This window comes from Bubalus bubalis, chromosome 23 (assembly GCF_019923935.1).
Source record: "Bubalus bubalis isolate 160015118507 breed Murrah chromosome 23, NDDB_SH_1, whole genome shotgun sequence".
Lineage (NCBI taxonomy): Eukaryota > Metazoa > Chordata > Mammalia > Artiodactyla > Bovidae > Bubalus > Bubalus bubalis.
This window is the reverse complement of record NC_059179.1, coordinates 31031448-31053609: the sequence shown is the minus strand read 5'-3', so window position 1 is coordinate 31053609 and position 22162 is coordinate 31031448. Positions and strand designations below refer to the sequence as shown.

Genomic DNA, 22162 nt, shown 5'->3' with positions numbered 1-22162 from the left:
ACTATATCCATAGATTTGTCTTCATCACATCACTCCATCCTTAGCTCCTGCAGCCAGAACATCAAAGCTTCTAAGAGTGGAGGCATCACTGAGTGAAGACCTGGTCCAAAATGTATTATAATATTAGAGAGTGAAAAAATTAGGTGAAACAAAAGGTCTGGGACAACTATTGTAGGAAAAGAAAAAGCCCATGTACATACTGCTGGTATAAGAAATTCCCTAGTATAAAAGCTTTATCAACTAACAGCAGCCTCTTTGAGGGGGTTGGGGGAAGCTCTCCTTGTTTACTTTTTTTTTTTAATTTATTAAGAAGATTGATTTGGCTGTGCTGCACTGCATGCTGGGTCTTAGTTCCCTGACCAGCAATCGAACCCAGACCCCCTGCCGTGGAAGCATGCAGTCTTAACCACTTTATTGTTTGACTTCCTGAAAATGAACGCATCTTTTGAGAAAGGCAGTTACTGCAGCAGTTAGGAATGAGGGATATGTTGAAATCAGACCATCTGGTTCACCTTAAAACTCAGATGTGTGTCTGTGGACCAGACAGAAGCTCTTGCAGCACACGTGTAAAGGTGGGACGACAGCAATAATACAACCAGTGTCACAGGGTTGTTGAGAGGGTTAAACAAGGAGATGCACGTGCTTAGCACCGTGCCTGGCATTCAGTAAACTCTCAGGGAAGGTCAGCTGTTATTGTTGCTTGTATAACCAAAACCAATACACATGTAAATGTTTATATATGTAAACATAGGACAGGGGTATTTTGAGGTGGCCCCTGTCTTTCTGTGATACACTCAGCCCCATAAAAAGGAATGTGAGAGAGGAAGAAAGAATAGGGAATGACTGCCTGTTAACCGGCCAGCTCTGAAAGCCCCCCGCCCCATGCAATGTTCTCTATTCTCACAAGGGGAGCAGTTAAAGAAAACACTGGCATGGGACAGGGGGCAACATTTAATAAGAGTCCAGCAAAACGTTTACAGGCCATCCCACCCCCAACACTGCTGCAGGGACGAGCTGGTGACAGAGCTGGAGAAGCGACACATGTTTGTCCTGTCTCGAACTGGGAGCTTCTGGGGCAGGAAGGAATTAGAGCTGTCCAACTCATTTGCCCATTCGGTGAATATTTACTGAGGGCTGGTGGTATGCCAGCTAGTAGTTCTAAGCCCAGGGATACAGCCTGGACAGAGAAGACCAAAGGAAAACAAAACACCAAATAAACAAACAAAAGCTCATAAGCAGAGAGCTTCCATTGTAATGGAGACACATAAACAAAATGAGTAAGACTTGTAGCCTGTGGAGTCGCTGTAAATGCCATGGAGAAAAACTGAACAAGGAAAGGTGTTAGGGGTTACTGGGAGAGTTACCCAGGAGGTAAATTATGGGGAGTGAGTGAGCTGGTGTTCTTGGGAGCTAAACTCTGCAGATTTCTGAACCCCATCCTTACTCAGAGTTTCCTTGAGTCCCAGCCATCGGAGATTGCAAACCAGGCATTTCTCTGATTGTATGTGGAAGGCTCTGGCTTGGGGAAAACTGAAGGCTAGGTGAGGCACTCTGCCTCTATGATGCTCCCAGGAGAAAGCCATCCACGCGCTGCTTTGAAAGGCAAAAACCAGGGGAGTCTGGCTTGAGCATGGTCACACTGACGCAGTGGTTCTTGGCCTTGAGTGGCCAGAACGTCACGGGGTGAAGAGGGTGGGCATGGCGAGTGTTATTAAACTGTGGAGTTTGGATCCTACCACAGTCTCTGGGGTGGTCTGCTGGGGACCCCACCTGGAGAAACACAGGTGGGTGAATTATCTATGACCCAGACAGAAGTCTGGAATCTCAAAAATACTGAGATTCCCACCCAGTGAACCACCTACTTATTTTAATAATAATGGCTTTATTTTATTGAGCACTCACTGTGTGCAGGGCTCTCTGCTGAGCACTTCAGATTTATTATCTTCCTTTAAGTCTCACAACAACCTGGTGAAGGAGGTAAAATTCCCATAAGGACACTGAAGCACAGGCATAGTGGTTAGTGGCAGAAATGGGGCAAAGACCTAGGCTTGCTGATGCTAAACTGAGGCCGGAAGTTGTTCCCTACACTGCATCGCTCCGGTGGTCACTTCCGGAGCTCCTCTCCATAGCTAGATTGCAAACTGCTTGGGGCAAAAGTTGGCTTTTAGGCTGCCTGCACACCTCAGACAGAATTTTCTTGAATTAACCATGCTTTCCTTCCCAGAAGGAGCTAAAAGAACATCTTCTAGACCTTTCTCCCCAGCTATTGAACCCCTGCTGCTGCTGCTGCGTCGCTTCAGTCGTGTCCGACCCTGTACGACCCCATAGACGGCAGCCCACCAGGCTCCCCCATCCCTGGGATTCTCCAGGCAAGAACACTGGAGTGGGTTGCCGTTTCCTTCTCCAATGCATGAAAGTGGAAAGTGAAAGTGAAGCCGCTGTCGTGTCCGACTCTCAACGACCCCATGGACTTCAGCCTACCAGGTTCCTCCGTCCATGGGATTTTCCAGGCAAGAGTACTGGAGTGGGGTGCCATTGCCTTCTCCAGTTGAACCCCTAACCCCTGTAATAGTGTCTCTTCTTCCCTCTGTCTAAGCAGAGCCCGTCCTCCCTGAGCTCCTGGGACTCAAGTCTCCCTGCTTGGGGCCTTGTATTTGAGTTTTCAGCCTTCTCTTCCCTTCCCTTCGCTGAGTTCCTCCTGGGCTGTGTGCTAGCTCCTGGCTGGCTTCTCCCCATCTGCCTCCCACGAAACAGTACATAGTAGACTTAGTAGATTCAAGGGGAGCTGGTTGATTGCATTCAGACTCTAGATTTCTGTGGCCATATACCAAGGACTGTCTTTTTTTTTTTGCTCCTAAATCACATTCACTATTCATTTTTATTTATTTAAAAATTAAAGTACAGTTGATTTATAATATTATATTAGTTGCAGGAAATCAACCCTGAATAGTCACTGGAAAAACAGAAGCTGAAGTTCCAGTACTTTGGGCACCTAATGTGAAGAGCTAACTCATTGGAAAAGACCCCGATGCTGGGAAAGATTGAGGGCAGGAGGAGAAGGGGATGACAGAGGATGAGGATGGTTGGATGGCATCACCAACTCGATGGACATGAGTTTGCACAAGCTCCAGGAGACGGTGAAGGAGAGGGAAGCCTGGGTGCTGCAGTCCATGGCTTGCACAGAGTTGGACGTGACTGAGTAACTGAGCATGCATATGTGCAGCAAAATAATTCAATCTGCCCACCTCAAAATTCTCAGCTTAATCCTATCTGCAAAGTCCCTTTGCCACATAAGGTTATACTTTTGCAGGTTCTGTCATGAGGGGGGCATTCCTCGGCTACCCCCACCAACACGAGCAACACTTGATTTTGTTCAAGTGTTGAGAGGAAGAAAGAGAGGAAGAAACCTGCTCTTCCTCTACTTTCTTCATCTAAGAATATGATACCCCATTTACCGACCCAAAACCTGAGGTCCTCTTTGATTCCTCTTTCTCTTGTGCCTGACCCCCGCCACATTTACACATCCAAAAAGATGTCTTTTCACAGGAACATTTCCTCTTCTACCATGCAAGAGATCTGGGTTCTATCCCTGATTTGGGAAGATCCCCTGGAGAAGAGAATGGCTACCCACTTCAGTATTCTTGCCTGGAGAATCCCATGGACAGAGGAACCTGGTGGGCTACAGTCCATAGGGTTGCAAAGAGTTGGACGCTACTGAGCGACTAACACTTTCACTTTCACAGAAACGTTTCCTGTTCTACCTCCCTCATCCAAGCCCCCTTTGTCCCTCACTTGGACTTTGGCAGCCTCCTAACTCATTTCTGTCTCCACTCTATCCATCCAGTAGTCCTTTCTCTAAGTAGCTGGTGGTCTTTCACCTGCTTAAAAGCCTGCAGTAGCTTCCCATCTCAGAATTAAATCCATTCTCCTCACCTTGGTCTGCAAGGCCCCATATAATCTGGGAGCTTTCCAGACCATCTCTTGTTTTTCCCTCTTGCCCACTCAGGTAGATGAGCTAGGACTACTTGAGAGTGTTTTCTACCCAAAACAGCAACAATGCCATCCATTAATTGACCTCTCCTCCTTTGTCTGAGTTAAGCATTTAATCCTCACAGCAACCCAAGAGAAGCAGTTGGGATTGGATTCAAGAACAAAGATTTCACTCAAAATAACATTACTATTAATAAATGTCCCTCTGCCCCTCCATCCTCATTTCCCCTACTCCCACACCTTCCCTGCAGACCCTGATCAAGGTGCTTTGAACTGTGGGAATTGTGCCTGATACACCACGTCCTTAGCATTGGCCACTGGGAGTGAGGCTCTACAGAGAACATCCAGGTCTTCAACAGACTTATCTTAGGTGACTTCAATCATAAGGAAGGTGATGCTAGTGAAACTTCTCACAGGAAGTCCCCCTTGATTGCTTTAGTCCCCAGAGTTCTTACTTTTCTTTCCAACTTGCAGTTTATTTCATTTACTTCTGGGCAGGCCTTGCAGAGGCCATTATCACTTCACTTGTACATAGAATATAAACTCCTTGGGGGGAAGGGGTTTTTGTTTGGTTTTACACTGTTGCATCCTGAGTGCCCACAAAAGGCCTGGCACAGGGTAGACACAGAAGTATTAGGTGGGCGAATATATCCTATTTGCAACCCACAGAGACTGGAGCTGGTCTGGGTGAGGCCTTGTCCTGGCTTCCAGGGATACAGAAATGATCTAGATAACTGTTTACCCTCTAAACTTATGGGGGAGACAGACAGACCTGCATGCTCACCACAGACTTCATCAAACGAAGGAGGTGGCTATCAGCAGGGGGGCTGGACCTGCTTGTTGGAAGGGTGCAAATGGAGTTTAGAGAGACAGTTGTTGCTGAGTCCCTGGTGCGACAGGCAGATGTGGGCCTGTGGGGAATAGAGACCTACCATCAGATAAAAGTCAGGCACACACAGGCTCTGGAGCCCCACTGCCTGGGTTTGGTCCTCCACTACTCACTAGTTATGTGATCTTGCCTGAGTTTACTCTAAAGAAAAATGCTGACTTCAAAACCTGCTGCAGAGATTCTGATCTAGCAAGTCCAGGCTGGCTAGGAGCCTGTGTAGTTTTTTTGTTGTTTGTTTGTTTTCCCAAGCATCTCGTGATTCATTATAGATGGGCCACAGACCATGTCTTGAAAAGCACTGGCTTGCAGGCAGAGATCATGCCAATCAGCAAACTGGAGTGTCAGATTTGTATCTCAGTGACATTTTTCAGTATGAAATCATGAATTGTCATTCGAAGTTAGACATTTAAACATGATACCACCCAGTAGGTGCCATGGAGAAGGCTTCAGGACAGCAGCCAAGGAAGATATCCAACAGGCTCTGTCCCCCCAGGCCAGCCCAGAATACTCCCCAAAGGCAGGTAGCAAGGGACTCGGCAAATGTTTATTGATGGTCTATCAATAGACCTCAGAGAAGGCAATGGCACCCCACTCCAGTACTCTTGCCTGGAAAATCCCATGGATGGTGGAGCCTGGTAGGCTGCAGTCCATGGGGTTGCTAAGAATCGGATATGACTGAGCGACTTCACTTTCACTTTTCACTTTCATGCATTGGAGAAGGAAATGGCAATCCACTCCAGTGTTCTTGCCTGGAGAATCCCAGGGACGAGGGAGCCTGGTGGGCTGCCATCTATGGGGTCTCATAGAGTCGGACACGACTGAAGTGACTTAGCATATCAATAGACCTATCCATGATGGTCTATCAATGGTCTATCTAGCTAAACTCCAATTGGCTAACCCTAGTTCCCCACATAGGTTCTGGGTGAACCACAGAACCCCAGGGAAGACCAGGTTGGTATGGGGGTACAAGAGGTGGTACCCAGTTCTGGTGACTCCGTGGCTTGACTTGAACCAGGACCTCACGCCCAGGAACTCTGAGAAGCTGGATGTAAATAAGGCCATGAGAGATGTGAGCGAACCTCTCTGAGCCTTAGATGAAACGCATGGCCTGAAGTTTATAAGGGCATGCTTCATCTATTCATTCCACAAATATTTAAGCACCTGTCAATGTGCCATGCTAGGGTAGGCATACAGTGGCGAAACAGGTGTCTGTACTCAGTAACCTTATGTTCCAGAGGGGAATCAGATTATTAATATAAGCAAATAAAATATAAAAATTAACATAAAAGGGTAATAATGAAGGCAAAAGGAGAAGAGGGTAGCAGAGGAACAGAAGGTTAGATAGCATCACTGACTCAATGGACATGAATTTGAGTAAACTCCGGAAGTTAGTGGAGGACAGAGAAGCCTGGCATGCTGCAGTCCATGGAGTCGCAAAGAGTCAGACATGATTCAGCGACTGAACAACAATAATGAAAGGAAGATCATAAATGAGAATAATTGGATGGAGAATAGGGAGGTTACATTTTTAGTAGGGTGATCAGAGAAGGTTTTCTTTTTTGAGGAGATGACATTTATCCTTAACCTGGATAAAGAGGAGTGAGCCATGTTGGATCCAAGGGAAGCATATTCCAAGCAAAGGCTGCGAGGTGGAAACTGCTTCAAATGCAGGGCCCTGTGCCTTCTATCTACAGTGCCCTCAGCATGGGGTCATTGAGCCTCTGTGACTGTCAGGGGCTCACACCTTTCACCTCAGGGACTCTAGGTTATCAAATCATGTCATTATCCTCTGGAGAAGGAATTGCAACCCACTCCAGTATTCTTGCCTGGAGAATCACACGGACAAAGGAGCCTGGAGGGATACAGTCTATGAGGATTACAAAAACTCAGAAACGACAAGCCGACTAACACTAACTAACTATGACAAACACTGATGCAGAACCTCCTGCCAACCATAACCTTTTCTCACATGGGCCTCACACTCGCCCCTCAGGTAGGTGCCTCTCAGGTAGGTATGACACTGTGTTATGGGCATTTTCCTGACTGGGACTCTGGGAACTCAGAGAGTGAAGCACGTGGCCCAGGTCCTGAATTTGTCAAATGTCAGAAGGAGGATTTGTATCCTGGGCAAACGCCAGAGCCCCGGACTCCTAATGGATATGTGGCCGTTGTTGAGTTGATGTGACTAGACACCCCTGCCCCGGTTCCTACTTCTCTCTGAGGCAGGGACTCTTGGGCCTGCAAGGACCCCTCGTCTTAGGCCACTAACATGGCCGCTGGGCCTGCTAGACCCTGGTCCTCACACTGAGGGTCGCCCCTCTGCCATGTAACTAGCGTGGGACTCCTGAGAGCTAGACTTGGGGATGGTGAGCCAGATCAGCTGGGTGGAAACATCCTTCTAGGCAACTCCTTCTAGAGGGAAGAGCTCCTGGCCCCATGCTGCGCTCTGTTCCCAGCTGCCTCCAGCCTGCCCCCTCCACGGCCCCAGACGTCCGCTTGACTCAGCCTGAGCCCTGTGTGGGGGCGTCCGTTGGGCTTCCGCAACATCCTGTGTTCTGCCTTCTACATACCTTTTTTTCCATTCCCAGGGAATCCCTCCCATCAGGGTTTGTTTTTACACCCTGGAGCCGACCAGCCCACAGAACAATTAAAATGGCTCCCTCAGGATCCCCCGGAGCCATTCCTGCCTTACACAGTCAGCCTCATGCCTCCAGGGTCCGGCAGGAGCCTCCCTCCCTCCCTAAGGCTTCAAGTTCTGACCCTTGTGCAGTCTCCAGGTTAGGACTTTCTCTGCCAAAGAGCCTCACTGTGTTCCCCACACCCCAACTCTTATTCCCTTTGCTGTCTGAGCCTTGGGAGTGGACACCTGTCATGGTTGTCTGTACCGTCATCCCTTCTGCTTCCTCTTGATATGACTTCCTTTTTTCTGGGTAACCCTCCCATCCCCCCACCCCCTGCGATTTCTTCCAATCATGTTAATACCCTTCCTCCTGGCCACTGTGATTGGCCCAGGGGTGGACATATGACCCAAAACAGGCCAATTGGAATCCTTGCCTGGGACTTTGTGAATAGATTATAGGGAGAAGAAAATTCCCCTCTTTTGCCTTTGGGTTTGCCAAACTGACGTGATGCAAGCCAGGCTGGCACTGTCCACACCCCTTCTTCTCTTCCTCTTACAAAATGGAAGCACCACAAGAAAGAGGCCAACACACAGAAAGAGGCAGGGAGAGTGAGGAAATGAGTTGCTCATTATTTGAGGTTTTAGAGTTTAAACCTCACCTGGATTAATGAGCCAGATTTACTTACGTATTATTTGCTTACTACTTACTTTTGCTTGGAGAAGGCAATGGCACCCCACTCCGGTACTCTTGCCTGGAAAACCCCATGGACGGAGGAGCCTGGTAGGCTGTAGTCCATGGGGTCGCTAAGAGTCGGACACGACTGAGCGACTTCACTTTCACTTCACTTTGCTTTTGCTTGAACTAGTTTGCATTTGGTTTTGGTCACTTGCAACAAGTTCAAACAGTCATTCATTCATAAGGTTTTTCCTTGTACTGTGACATACAAAATACCTTTTCAGGGGTCTGTGCTTCTGTTTTTTTCTATGATTGACAATCTCCTTCAGACCAGGAGTTATTGCCTTAAAATGTTTTCGATATCAAATAATATGCATTGATATGCAGTGAATAAAATATAATAACAAAACAAACACTTGACAACTGCTATGAGGTCCAAGAACTAAAACATGACTGAAATCACTGGTCCTACCGGTGGGCTCCTCCCCTTTTTTGTAAACTGTCTGCCCCCAGTTTTATGTTTAGTATTCCTGACTCTAAAAAATTTTAAGACCTATTTTTTTGTTTCCTTAAAAAATGTTACTTAGCTTTGCTTATTTTTAAGCTTTAGAAAAAAATGACATAGTATATGTAGTCTTCTGAAACTTGCTTTTTAAAAATTTTATTAAAGTATATCTGATTTATAGTTTTGTTAATTTGAAACTATTTAAAAACTCATCAGCTGTTTCTAAGATTCATCCATCTTATTGCATATAACTATAGTTCATTCATTTTCACACTACATAATATTACATTGTGGGAATAAACCATAATTCACCAAGTGTTCCTTCTCCTGGTAGTGGATATCTGAGTTTTTCATAGCTTTACTATTATGAACATTGCTTCTTTAAACATCATTATGCACATCTTTCACACAGGTGCAAGAATTTTGGGGGTATATAGCTAGGAGAAGAACTTAGTGTACAAGTTCAACTTTTGCAAATGGTGCCAAATTATTTTCCAAGGTGATCACACTTACTTCTACTCCCCATGACCAGTATAAGACCCCCACTGCCAGTGTCCTGACAGCACCCAGTAGCCCTGCTCTGATTCTCACATGGTACCTAGCGTGGTCTTTGATTTGTCATGGGCTCAAATGGTTTATTTACTGACTGCTTGAGACAGAGGAATGGATGGGCTGGATGGGTACATGGTATGGAAACTGGAGGAAATTTCCAGAAAATTGGAGGAGTAGAGACCGTCTTTACCCAGAAAGATGAACTGGAAACTCTAGTATCTCAGAGAGTCAGTTCCAGATACAAACCACACTCTGGGCTTATCTGGGTTGATGCCCTAGGACTCCCTTGAGGGCCTTCATGGTTGCCTGAGTCTGACCTCATGCTCAGCAAACTCTCTCCTTATGCACACAAGCTTCAAGGATGAGCCTGCTTTGAGAGCCTGGCCCTTCCCATCTTGGAACATTCCATGTTTTCAAATTGCTGCACAGTGAGTCTAAGAGGGTGATCTTTGGAAATCCACTCCTTTGGGCAACCTATCTCTGTCTAATACCCACTACACTTGGATGGGCCCTAAAGTCAGTTTCGAAACAGTCACACTTCCCTGCCCTCTTAACTCTATTTTTTTCTTTAAAGTTTTTTGTTTTCTTTGTTGTTGTTGTTTGTTTTGTTTTTAAAAAAGCCAATCTTAGTTACATGCTGGGATTTTCTCTCTGGTTTCAGTCACACCTGAAATTCACAATCTTAACACACACACACACACACGCACACACACACACACACCCTCTCAAAGTGCACATTCCTTACTTCAAATCCAAGGCCTATGAGAAGAGTTTTTGTCGAAGGTCAGCAGCTCTGATTGCATTTCTTTATTTAGAACATTGTTTTCTCTGAAGCTGATTCCATTACCTTTGAGTTCACGGAAATGGAGCCCATTAGAAAAGTCAAGAGGCTCCCAAACAGGCTTAGAGTGTGATGCTAAACTTAGGTTCGTTTGGCTACTGTGGCTTATTGACAGGGACCTTTCTCAATTTTAATGGAGCCTGCATCTTCCTGCTTTGCAACCGCCAACCTTCATGGTGGGAAGAGAGGAAACCTGGGGCTTTAGTCCCAGATGTCAACATCCACTGTTATCTCTGCTCCTAAATTCCCTACTCCTTCAGAGAGTGGCTGACCTACTTCCCATAGCCTGGATATGGCTCTCTGACACCCACATCCAGGGCTCAGGCTGGCCCAGGCATGCACACAGAACAGGGAACATTTTGTCCCAGGTCCTGGAAGAATGGGTTTATAGACCTGATCATTGAAGGGTCTCTTGGCTTCTAACCTGCAAGTTCCCTTCCCCATCTTGATTGCCAGAGTCTGAGTGTCTGCGTAGGCAGCCACAGCCTTGCCTGGCCTTAGCGTCCTCACTCCTGGTCTTGCCTATCCTGTTCCCAGCTGGGCTTTCTGTCATCTCTATGGTTCACAGCAGTGCTGGGACACTGGCTTTGTCCTGGGGTGAGTGAACTACACTCTGATCTGCAGAATGAGGGTGATAACACCCACCACACCAATGAAGGTGGACTCACACTTGACACATGCAAGTTGTCAGGTGTCATGAAATTGGCAAAAAAGAAACATTTGGATGATGCCTTGTATTGACTTTGTGAGGGGGTTGCTGTTAGGGTCAGCGGGAGCTAAGGCGAGTGGATTGCTCCATCTGCTCTAAACAGCGATTTGCTAGTACTCATTCAAACTGGAAATATGTAATTATCCCTTGAGCTATAAATTCCATTTCTATGAATTTATCCAATAGAAATACTGAAGACCTATATATGAAGGTGTTTGATGCTATATTGTTGGTATTAGCCAAAACGTGGAAACCATCTAAATACCCACTTTCCTATATGATACAGCTTTGTGATGGTGTAACATGAAGCCACTAAAAAAGAATGAAATAGTGATTCATGTGTTCTGTGCTCAGTTGTATCCAACTCTTTGTGAGCCCATGGACTGAATCTCCTCTGTCCATAGGATTTCCCAGGCAAGAATATCGGAGTGGGTTGCCATTTCCTTCTCTAGGGGATCTTCCCAACCCAGGGATCGAATCCCGGTCTCCTATGTCTCCTGCATTGTAGGCAGATTCTTTACCTCTGAGCCGTATGGCTTGGGGGGAAAAAAAAGATACAAAGCAATTTACTATGCTATTTCCATGTTTGAGCAAGCTTCGGGAGTTGGTGATGGATAGGGAAGCTTGGCATGCTGTAGTCTGTGGGGTTGCAAAGAGTTGGACATGACTGAGCGACTGAACTGAATTGATTTCCATGTTTAAAAATAGGATGTGTGATGTATATGTATGTATATGCTGAGAATGTTTCTGAAAAATTAAATATGAATAGATAACAGAGAATATGTTCTAGGGATAGAGATAGAGTGGAAGGAGAGTTATCTCTTGCTATGTGCTCTGTACTCTGAAGGTTTTTATCACTTGTCTGTGCAAGTTAAACACAATTTTGAAATAGAAAAACAAATATAGTAAGCTGTCTTCTGTTCTAATTGCTTCCGGGTTCTTATTTCTGGAACACTGATCCGTCACAAGTAGCGCCTCTGACAATGGCCTTTTAAGAAGAGAAAGACATCATATATGTTAGGGAACTGAAAGGAGGATGTGAGACCCCCAGAATTTGTCCCTGCAGGCTCCCACCCAGGGCTGCTGGTCTCCTGTGGCCTTAAGCCCAGGAAAAGCAGCCCCCAGTCCCCTAACCCTGGCCACAGAGCTAGCCACCAGCACCCCTTCTTCTGGGGCCCCCACTCTGTTGAATATCCCTTGATGCATGCCAGGCCAGCGCTCAGTGCTTCACGGGTGTTGGTATCAGGTATTGATCTGCTTTCCTCTTCGCTCCACCCCCACAGCTGGCATGGTTGTCCAGGCCATTGGAGCGTCCTCACAACTCCTTGCCACCCTTCCCTCCATCCTTCACACAGCTTCCTGAGTGGTCTTTGTAAATGACACATTACAACTGTCATTGTTCTGCTTAGAAAGCTTCCTATGGCTTTCTGTTGCCATCAGAATAAAATTCAGGCTCATTTCCATGGCTGTGGGGCCTCTTGACTCCCTCTCCTCCTCACCTCCTTGACTGCCCCCTCTCTCTCACTGCTTCAGCCACTCTGGCCTTTGTGTTCCTGGAACAGCCCAAGCACATTCCTGCCCCAGGGCCTTTGCACCTGCCATTCTTTTCAGCTGAATGCCTCTTCCTCCCGCTCTTCACATACCTGTTTCTCATCTTTTCAAAATGTCAAAAAATGTCACTTTTCAGAGGCCTCCTTGACTACTGTAGGTAGAGAGCGACTCCTCCTCTAGATCCACCCACTGCTCCATCTGGCACCCAGATTTATTTTCTTCATAGAATTTATCTGTCTCAGCAATGACCTTTTTGACTTGTGTGGGTCTGATCCCTCTCCATAGAATGTCAATGCCATTCCCATCCCTGCCTCCCTGGAGCCTGGCATGGGAGCCATGGGTGTTTACCAAGTGGATGGATACAGTACCGGCCGTGTTGGATACAGTACCTGCTATGTTGGATACAGTACCTGCCCTGTCGGATACAATACCTGCTATGTCACAGGTGCTCAATGTTGGTGGAATCTCTGCTGCTTACTTGCTGTGTGGCCTCAGGAAATATCACAACTTCTGCAGCTATGAAGTGGGACAGGCTAGGAGAACCCTGGGCAAAACAGGTTGCTGTTTTCTGAGTGAAGTTTTGTGTGTGTGTGTGTGTGTGTGTGTTTTCCTACAAGTCTATTATTCTGAAGAAGTTGTGTGGAAGCACAAACTCTGATTTTCCAGCTGGGGCCATTTTCTGCCCACCTTCCTGCTCTGGGAAGCAGCATATGTGCCCAGGAGACTCCTCCAGAGAGGGTTAGCCTGGAAAATATCCCAGTACCCAGGGGGAGGGAGGGGCCCCCCTGCAGGCATTGAACTGTCTCTTGAAAAAGTGTGGGAAGAAAGACTGGGGTAAAAGAACGCAGACTTATGGGACGCACATCCTCAGACAATGTCTGACACTCATTGTGTCAGCACAGAAAGTGCTAAATGAATAATGCATGTGACTGTGATTAGTTTTTACTATTAGTAGACTGTGTACACTTTGAAAGAACCAGACTGACAATCTCAGATTTTGTATTTTCACAGTCCTCTGCCTCGTTTAACCTTCACAGCCGCCCTGTGGGGCAGACACTCATGTTATCCGCCCACTTGGAGATGAAGCCACCAAGGTGCAGACAGGGTGTCTTGTTCAAGTTCACAGGTGGCTGCAGCGCCAGGAATTAAATACGTTCAGACTCTTCCTGCTACAAGTCTGAGGTTTCTTGGAGTTTTCTAGGATTCTTTACTTTTGCTCAGCCTGATCTGTTTCCTTGCGGTTATCAGCAGTGAAACGGCCACTATGAAATGAAAGGAGGCTCTGGGCTTGCTCGGGAGGGAACAGGGCTGGGAAAAGAAGATGGGGCACCACCCCCCGGTTCTGTAGGAGAATCCGAGATGGACGCCAGAGGGCCGCTAAGTCAGGAGGGGAAGGGCCGAATCCCGAGACCTCCTTTCAGCATTGAGGCAAGGCGGCTAAATCTCTAAGAGGCCCTAAAGGAGGCTGCACTCTCTGGAAGGAGGCTCAGCAGGAGTAGGTGGAGACTGATGCCTGAAGCAGGCTCCTGTGCGCTGGTCTCCTGGGGCTGGAGATCCAGGCCTATCTTCGCCTCCGGGGGGTTGGGGCGGGGGCCTCAAATCCCAATCTTCAAGCTGTGGGACAAACCCAGCCTGCAGGTTTTTCCTCCACAGCCAAGTTCCAGGGGCCAAGCCCCTTTGAGGGGAGACAACACACACGTAAAGAGGTCCTGACTCAGAAGCAGACCCCTCCCAAGATGTGCTGGGCGAGGCCCAGCCCCTCATCCTTACCCCCAAGAATGACACCTCCAGCCTCACCATTACTGCTGTTCCTTTGGGATACACACTGGGGTCAAGCCCTTTGTTCGAGTCTGCAGGGAGGTGACATGAAGTCTCTAACACCTTCGTGGGAATTTAGCCACACAAGGGCGAGTCTGGGGTGAATATTCTATTCCAGGGGCTGCAAGGGGTTGGGGGTGGCACATGGATGAGGGTGGCATACACTAGAGAAGCAGGTCCCAATTTGGCCCCGGATCAGGGCCTGAAGAACAGGTGGTGGATCCCCGAGGGAAAAAAAATAAACTGAATTAGGTGCATTTTAATGAGCCCATTATATTTTAGGAAACACCTCTGCTAGAGAGTTCCTGCTTTAAGAACCGGATGCAGGCAGTGTGGTCAGGGGTTGGTGCTCAGGGAAAGGCCACCTGGAGTCTGCACATGTCTTCTCCCCCCAGCCCTCACCCCTACTCCCTAGCCCAGGCTCCCTCCCCACCAAGGTTTCCGGAGCCGCCACCCACAGAGCAGCCTCAGGGCTGGGGCTGAGTCACAGGCTGTGGTGCCCGCCAGGGGGGCGAGGGTGGCAGATGGCTTGACGTGGGTGAGAGTGGGGAGGGAAGGGCCTGTGGGAGGGGGCAGTGACCCTGGGCCCAGCAGGGAGGGATTCGAGGAAGTGACCTGGGAGGTGGGCCGGGTTCTATATCGAGCCCCACAACCCCCTGCTCTTCCTTTCTTGGTTTCTGGGGATGCCATTCCAGTAGGGGCAGCCAGCCGTAGCCAGGTTGGGGTAGAGAGTGACCCTGAGGGGGCCTGAGGCCCAGGGCTTCCGCACAGCCTGCCTGGCCCCGCTGGTCCGGCTGTGGGAGGCAGAGCCTGGCTGTGTTTACCCAGGCCGGGCACTTCCGGAGCAGATGGGCGCCTGTCAGCGCTGCCAGCCAGGAACTGGGCTGACATCCTCTCAATGCCAAGTGGCAGGTGACTCGGGGGCCTGGACGGGAACATGTGTTTGGTTTTGCTGCTTATTAGGAGAAATCTCTCCAGGCTGAGAGCTGCCTGCACACCTGAGTGAGCACAGCCCCAGCGAGGGAGCACTCGAGCGCAGACTCTCTGACCTGAAGAGGCCTGGCTCTTTTAGTTACTGACAGCCGGCGACTCTGGGTCTGTTAAGCTTTGCTTTTTGTCGCTGCTACCTTGGCGTGTTAGGATTCTAGGACGGTCATTACAAAGTACTGAAAACTGGGTGGTTTAAACCACAGCAATGCGCTCTCCTACAGTTCTGGAAGCTAGAATTCCCAAATCACGGTGCCGGCAGGGTTGCTTCCCGAGACTGTTTCCTGCCTCTCTCTCCGAGCTTCCGGTGGTTGCCAGCAGTCCCATGGACACAGCCCATGGACGCATCACTCCAGTCTCTGCCTCCACCATCACGTGGTGCTGTCCCCTCTGTGACCTCACTGTCTCTTCTCTTCATATAAGGACACCAGTCATATTGGATTAAGGGCCTACCCACTCTGGTATGACGTCATCTTAATTTAATGACTGCAACACTCCAGTAATAAATAGTAGATTGCTACAAAGCCTTGTCTTAATAAGGTCACATTCTGAGGTTCTAGGAAGAACACGGATTTTTTTGGGGGCGATGCTTGGCTTGTTCACCAGTGTACTCCTCGTCTGATCTCTAATTCTTCCTCCTTCTCACTCCTTTCCTCCCTCTTCCCTGCTGCCCCCAGCCCCAAGCTCAAGGGGAGGGGAAGGCTGCCTTACTCCCAGGCAGAACGCTGGAGGCTGCAACTGTAAATTAGAAAGAACTCCAGAAAGAACTGAATTGTTTTTGCTAAGATACTCTTCTCCATTAAGAGGCAATCAATTTACGACTGTGGTTTTAATCCTTTTTAGGGTTTTGGAGGCCTTTGGGACAGAGGGAAGACTTTGGACTCCCACTCAGGTTAAAGGTACAAATGCACACACCTGCCTTCCAATACCCATCCTCCTTTTCTTGGGTTCCAGGGAAGGCTTTCTGGGAGCCAAAGAATGCCTGCCCTGGGGTCGAAGGAGGTCGCAGCTGCTTGGCATCCCAGCGCTTGGGAGCTTAGGGGTTGCCACTCAGGTCAAGGATCTGGGGAGAGTTTCCTCAGTTCAGACTGTTGTCAGTGTGTGCATGGCCGGTAGGGTAGGCATGACTGGGGTAGGGGTGTGGAGGGCCCAAGAAAAAGAGGATGCTTTCATGTGGTGTGAACATGTTTTTTAATGTGTTTGTTTTTTGTTTTTTTTTCTCTTGCTTCAATAGCCACCACACCAGAGACATCGTTGAGAGGAGACCCAGAGCCTGAGTTCTCCGAGGACAAACCCTGAGCAGATAACAGTGGCTTCTTCTGGGGAGGGCTCTAGCACTGGGGGCCTCAGGGGAGGATTTTCCTTGTTGCTCCCTGTATTTTGGTATGATTTGACCTTTTCTGGTGAGAATGTACCTAAATATTAATTTTGTATGAAATAAAAGTTTTTCAAAGAAAGGCTCTGGTATTCTGGGGTTTTAGATCCATTTGAACAGCTTATGAAAACTATGGACTGGTTCTTCCCCGTGCTGCCCATCATGTGCATCCCCAGCTCGGAGGGAGGACCAGACTCCTGACCCTGGAGCTGACCCAGCTCCTTCCCATGTAGAATCCCACCTGCCGCCACCAGCCAGGCCCCTGGGATGTCCTCTCCCCTGTCCCCACTCCTTACCTGCACGTGTGCATGCATGTTAAGTCACATCAGTCGTGTTCGACTCTTTGCAACCCTATGGACTGTAGCCTGCTAGGCTCCTCTGTCCATGGGATTCTCCAGGCAAGAGTACTGGAGTGGGTTGCTATGCCCTCCTCTGGGGGATCTTCCTGACCCAGGGATCGAACCAGCATCTCTTTATGTCTCCTGCATTGGCAAGTGTGTTCTTTACCACTGGAGGCACCTGGGAAGCCCTACTTCTTACCCAGTCCCCCCACAAATTCTAGACTCACTCTTCTTGGGGTCACTGTTTCTCTAACTAGAGGCATCAGAATCACCTCCTGTTATTCTTTGAGCCACTGCTCCAGGTAAAGAGCATTCACTGTGCCTTTCAGACTTCACCGGGATCCAGAGATGGGCTCCACCCTGGAACAATGCTCATCCCCTCTCCAGTACCCCTGGGAATCACTTGGGATGGGGGAGAAGGGGAAACCGTCTCCTCTTGAGTCAAGATGACGAGATGGGTGGCATTGAAGACTGTGATGGTCTCAGCTGGAAGAGACCCTGGAGGATCATGCCACCCCAGTCAGGGACTGAGGATCCAGAGGTAAGGGTGGCTTTTCCCAAGTCCCCCACTGTCCTCTGAGCCCTGTCTCTGGGTCTGTGCCTCTCCTCTGCACTGAGATGGGACTGGGCTACAAGGGGGAAGGCAAGAGGGGTGCAAGGTAGGGGCTCTCTTCCAGGCTCTACGGATCTTGCCTCACTCTCACCTCAAGGGACAAGACTGAGTGAACCAGATGTCCCTGTCACCTGACCCAGAAACTGGCATGGAGTCGGGAAGGGAAGAGAGGCAGGAGGAAGCTCAGCCCCACCCCTCTGTGAGGAGGCAGCATTGTGAAGGAGGGAAAGGTTTGCTGAGGTCTGTTTCCACTTCTTCTGCATCTTCCTTTCCAGCCGCTTCTGTTCTGCCTGTGTCTCAAGGCCACAGCTGTGGGGCTATTTTTTATTCTCTACAGTAAATGTGTTCCACCCTGAGGGATGTTTTCATCTTAAAGGAGGACTCACAGCAACCCCAAGGGTGGAATGCAGGGCTGCAAGGCCAGCAAAGTTTTGCAATGTAGGGACTGAGGAGCGGAGGGTTCTCCTAGGATCAGAGGGTTCTCTTAGGCATCTCTGCCCCAGCCCACATCAGATTAACCCTCCCACATCACTCAAGACCCTCAAGATGCAGGTTTCCTGGGGGCTGGCCTTGGTACCACTACCACTGATGCAAGCGTGGCCCTCCTGGGGACCAACCCAGCTGCTGTTTGGAGCATCTTTGCCTGCTGAACTGCCCTGGAAGAGATGAAAGGGGGTCCAAGGTGTCAGATTCCTCCAGCGGCTGAGATTAAAGCCCCCACCACATTGAGGGGCAGCAGTCTTGGCTACCCGCCAGCTGGTGACCGGTCTGGGCTGCCCCTGGGAGACTCAGTGAGAGGCGCAGGCTCCCCTGTCCCCAGTTCCGTTCATTTGCTGCTGGCAGGCGGTGACTTTTGGAAGGAGAGGGACACATGGAATGGCTGCAGATCCTAGGTCAACACTGCAATGCCCAACAGTCACCAGTGAGTTCTTTTTTTAAGCTTTTGTTTCTGTGCTTGCTTTTGTTGTGGTGTGCCACTCTCAGGGTCCGTAGTTGTAGCCTGTGGACTTAGTTGCCCCCAGAATGTGGAATCTTACTTCCCTGACCAGGGATCGAACCCGTGTCCCCTGCATTGGAAGGCAGATTCTTAACCACTGGACCGCCGGGGAAATCCCACCAGTGGCTTCTCAGGAGACAGATTGCATGGCCTCTTCTTGGGCCTCTCCTCCTCCTCCTCTGTAGAGGTCAGTGGGGCAGCTAGTCCTCCTTCTATTCCGCTACCACCCCCTGCCCTCAACATTCCCCCAGTGCCTACCCTGTGGCAGCCCTGTACCAGCTGGCCTCTGGGATACAAAAGAACAGGTCTTGCTTCTTACCTGAGGAACTCGGGTGGCAACAGGCAATTTCAGAAGAACAGGTGTGAGAGCCGTGTTTGGGGTACACCAGGAAGAAAGCAACCCTGCCTGGACAGGCCTCTCCTTTCACATCCATGCTGTATCCCTCTCTCCTCCCACTTAATTAACACCAGTGCAGGCGGGCTGAGCTCTGACACTCCGAGATGGGATGGCCCTGCCACCTCCATCCTCACTGCAGCATGGCACAGGGACTCCGTGAACTCATTTAACTGGAAAAGGAGACTGAAGGTGAGAGTAGTCAGAACCTAGCCCCAGGCCACACACACACCTTCCACTGAACTCTTTCTCTGTTGTGGTGAGGGTCCCACTCCCTGAGGTCTGGACTCCATTCTCCTTTCTGCTTTCTTTCTGACCCCACCCATGGTCACATTCTCCCACACACTCAGCGGCTGCCTCCTCATCTGCATCAAAGGCTCTAGCACCCTTCAGACTGGCATCCACTCTTCCTTCCCCACCTGCCAGGCACCTCTACACAGGCATCCTGCCAGCACCTCAGCCCTGCTCTGCCCAAGCCCACCATCTCTTCCATAAATCTGACTACTAATGGTGCCCCCTGCTCTTGGGTCCCAAGGCATCTCTCCTGCCTCCATCCAGAATGCACAGTGCTCTGCAGCACGACAGAGCCACAGGGGGCAGTGACTCAGAACCTTTTGGTTGCAAGTGACAGAAAATTTCCATTCAAACTGCTTTGGTCAACCACAGACATTTGAGTAGAGCTGGTCTCAGACCCAGCTGAGTCCAGTGCCTCAGATGGCACCATTGGGTCTTACCTTTCAGCTCAGCACTCAGCATGGGGCTTGGTTTCACACCTAGGTCCCATGGGATGGCAAAATGGCCTTCAGTTCAGGCCTCCACCCACTAAGGATGAGCAGAAGAGAGAGTGCTTCTTGCCCTGGTAAATCCTACACAAGCCCTGGGTTTTGCCCTCTCTGCACCAATCAGAGTTTGTGCACAGTCACTGAGGGTAGGAGGATTCAGTGCTCTCACTGGCCAGGCTGGTCCTGGGCTCCACTGGAACCATATGGACACATTAGTGTTACTAATAAGGGTTTTAACACACATAGGGTTTCCATGAGCTATGTCCTCTCCAAATTTGTGGCATGCAGGGGGAGAGAAGTGACGGATTTGTTCTGGGGATTTTGGTGGCCATCACTAGGTAAGATTCATACCAAGATACTTTAAGGGTTGAGCTTTAGAATTCACAGTTGAGACTGAGCTGGTTGAGCCTTGATCTGCTACTGACTGACTAGGAGATGCATGGTGATAGACAACCCCCCAGATTTCTATGGTTGACATAATGCAAGTTTATTTCTTCCCAAGCTGCATGTTCCATGTATGGCAGTGGGGTACTCTGCTCCACACAGTGACTTAGGGATCCAAGTGGCTGAAGGTGCCATGGGCACATCGCCACTGTTTCATGTCAAGGGAAAGGAGAGACTGGAGACTCATGCCTGGGCTTTTCACTGGCCTCCTTTTGGGCGTGACAGATGTCTCTTCCACTCATATTTCATTGGCTAGAACAAGTCTCAGCCTCATTGGAAGAGGGTGGGAAACAAATGGTGTATTTTCAGACACATACTGTTGCTATCACATCCATTGCTTAGCTACATGTCCATAGGTGAATTGCATACTCTCTCTGTGTCTCAGTTTCTCCATCTGTTAATTAAGAATTACAGTTGGTCCTTTCTCACAAGGCAATGTCAGGATTCAATCAGTTTCTACATGTAACTATCTCAGAAAAGTGTCTGGCATATAGAAATAGCTTGATGAGGGTTAAACAGCATTGAGGGCTCAATAGTATTGATACCTCCTATTCTTAGGATCTCTTCTACACAAATACCCCCTTTACCCCCAAAAGAATTAAATGATCAGACATCATTCAATGATATTCTGATCTAAGACAGGAACATAGAACTGAGTAATTTTTGATGAGGAGTTTAATATTTTTGAAGCTCTTCTTCATCTTCCTTTAAAACAGATTCCCACTGACCTTTTGGGCCTCGTGTAAGAGTCCAGTAAGAAAATGGTTGGTTAAGAAAGTTATACCTACTTTGCACTAATCCTGCCTACCACAATGGTCAAAATGACCTACACGTGTGAAAGATTTGCCTCAGGACTGAAACCAAAGACACTTGTTTCACTAGAAACTCGGGGGACCAAGACAACGCTTATCCCCAGCCCCTATATCCTGACTGCCCCCATTGGCCCCCAGTGCCTCATTGGGGTCTTGCCAAAGGCAATCGTCTGGGGGAGGTCTTGTGTTGCAGCCACGTGTGGGCCCAAGTGGTCTTTCCCAACCAAAGAGGGTGGGAGAACCACAGGCCTATTGTGTTGGTCCACAGCAAACGAGATGCTCTCATTTGGCTCTTCATTTATTCTTCATTCAATAAGTATATATTAATGACTTACTATGTGTCAGGGCTGCCCAAACTGCTGGAATTCAGAGGTGCAGAAGGAAGACCTGTTTAAATGGGCTGGTGGGAGCCACAAACAACAGCAAGGAAAAAAAGTAAAGACCTTTGGGAACTGAGAAATAGCATAAAGAAAAATAAAACAGGGCAATGGAGAGAGAGGAAAAAAAAGAAGGAACTAGCAACATGAGAGAGAGCAGTCAGGGAAAGGCTTGAAGAGGAGGTTACTCTTGAAGAATCGGTCTTGCAAGCACCTTGGGAAAAGCATTTCTGCCACAAATGCCCCAGGACAGGAATGAGGAGAAGGGTGCCAGGAATTTGATGAGGCGGGGTGATGGAGTGGCAGAAGCAGGCTAATCCCCAGGACCCTCCCTTCACTCCTTGCAGGGCCTGATGAGTTTGTGCAAGTCCATCTCCCCTGAGAAGCCCTCACTCTCCTCTCCTGTGGTTGCCTCACTATTGGTCTAGTTTCACCGGCTCCCTCTGTTCTCCCTGCTCCCTCTGGCGATGGGTTGTGATGGGAGATGAGTAAGAATTGCAACATGCTCTCCATTTGCCTTCATGGAATGGGGGAGATAGATTCTACTTGGACCCCCAGAGGGAAGACAATGCAGACTGTGGACAAGAACACCAGAGGAGGGCCGAAGGAAAGTCACAAGAGATGTGGGTGAGTGAAGCTAGAGGGTGGAGGAGTCAGGGAAGTGGGGTGAACTTAGCCTTGAGAGGGCAAAAAATTGGACAGAGCAGAGGGGGTGGGGAGTGAGGAGGAGGGAAGCAGAGCAAAGGCATCCTCATGGGAAGAAAAGGAGCAGAGGACGCCCATGCTCATCAGCTCATGAATCCCAGGGGTTGGCAGAGAAGGTTGGGAAGACAAGGGGGATGTGGTCCATGCATCCTCGCCACAGATGCCCAAGGGCAGGAAGGAGGAC

At 49.0% G+C, this 22162-nt stretch overlaps 1 long non-coding RNA gene across 2 annotated transcripts; it reads left to right on the top strand.

Moving 5' to 3' along the window:
- Positions 1-14648: 14648 nt before the first annotated feature.
- Positions 14649-16595, top strand: LOC102410981. Of its 2 annotated transcripts, XR_006547861.2 has the most exons (4): positions 14649-15063; positions 15363-15599; positions 15982-16037; positions 16373-16595. It is a non-coding gene; the product is annotated as an uncharacterized LOC102410981 (long non-coding RNA). The 2 variants fall into 2 exon arrangements; XR_006547860.2 differs by lacking the exon at positions 14649-15063 and having other exon boundaries at positions 15253-15599.
- The last annotated feature ends 5567 nt before the right edge of the window (positions 16596-22162 follow it).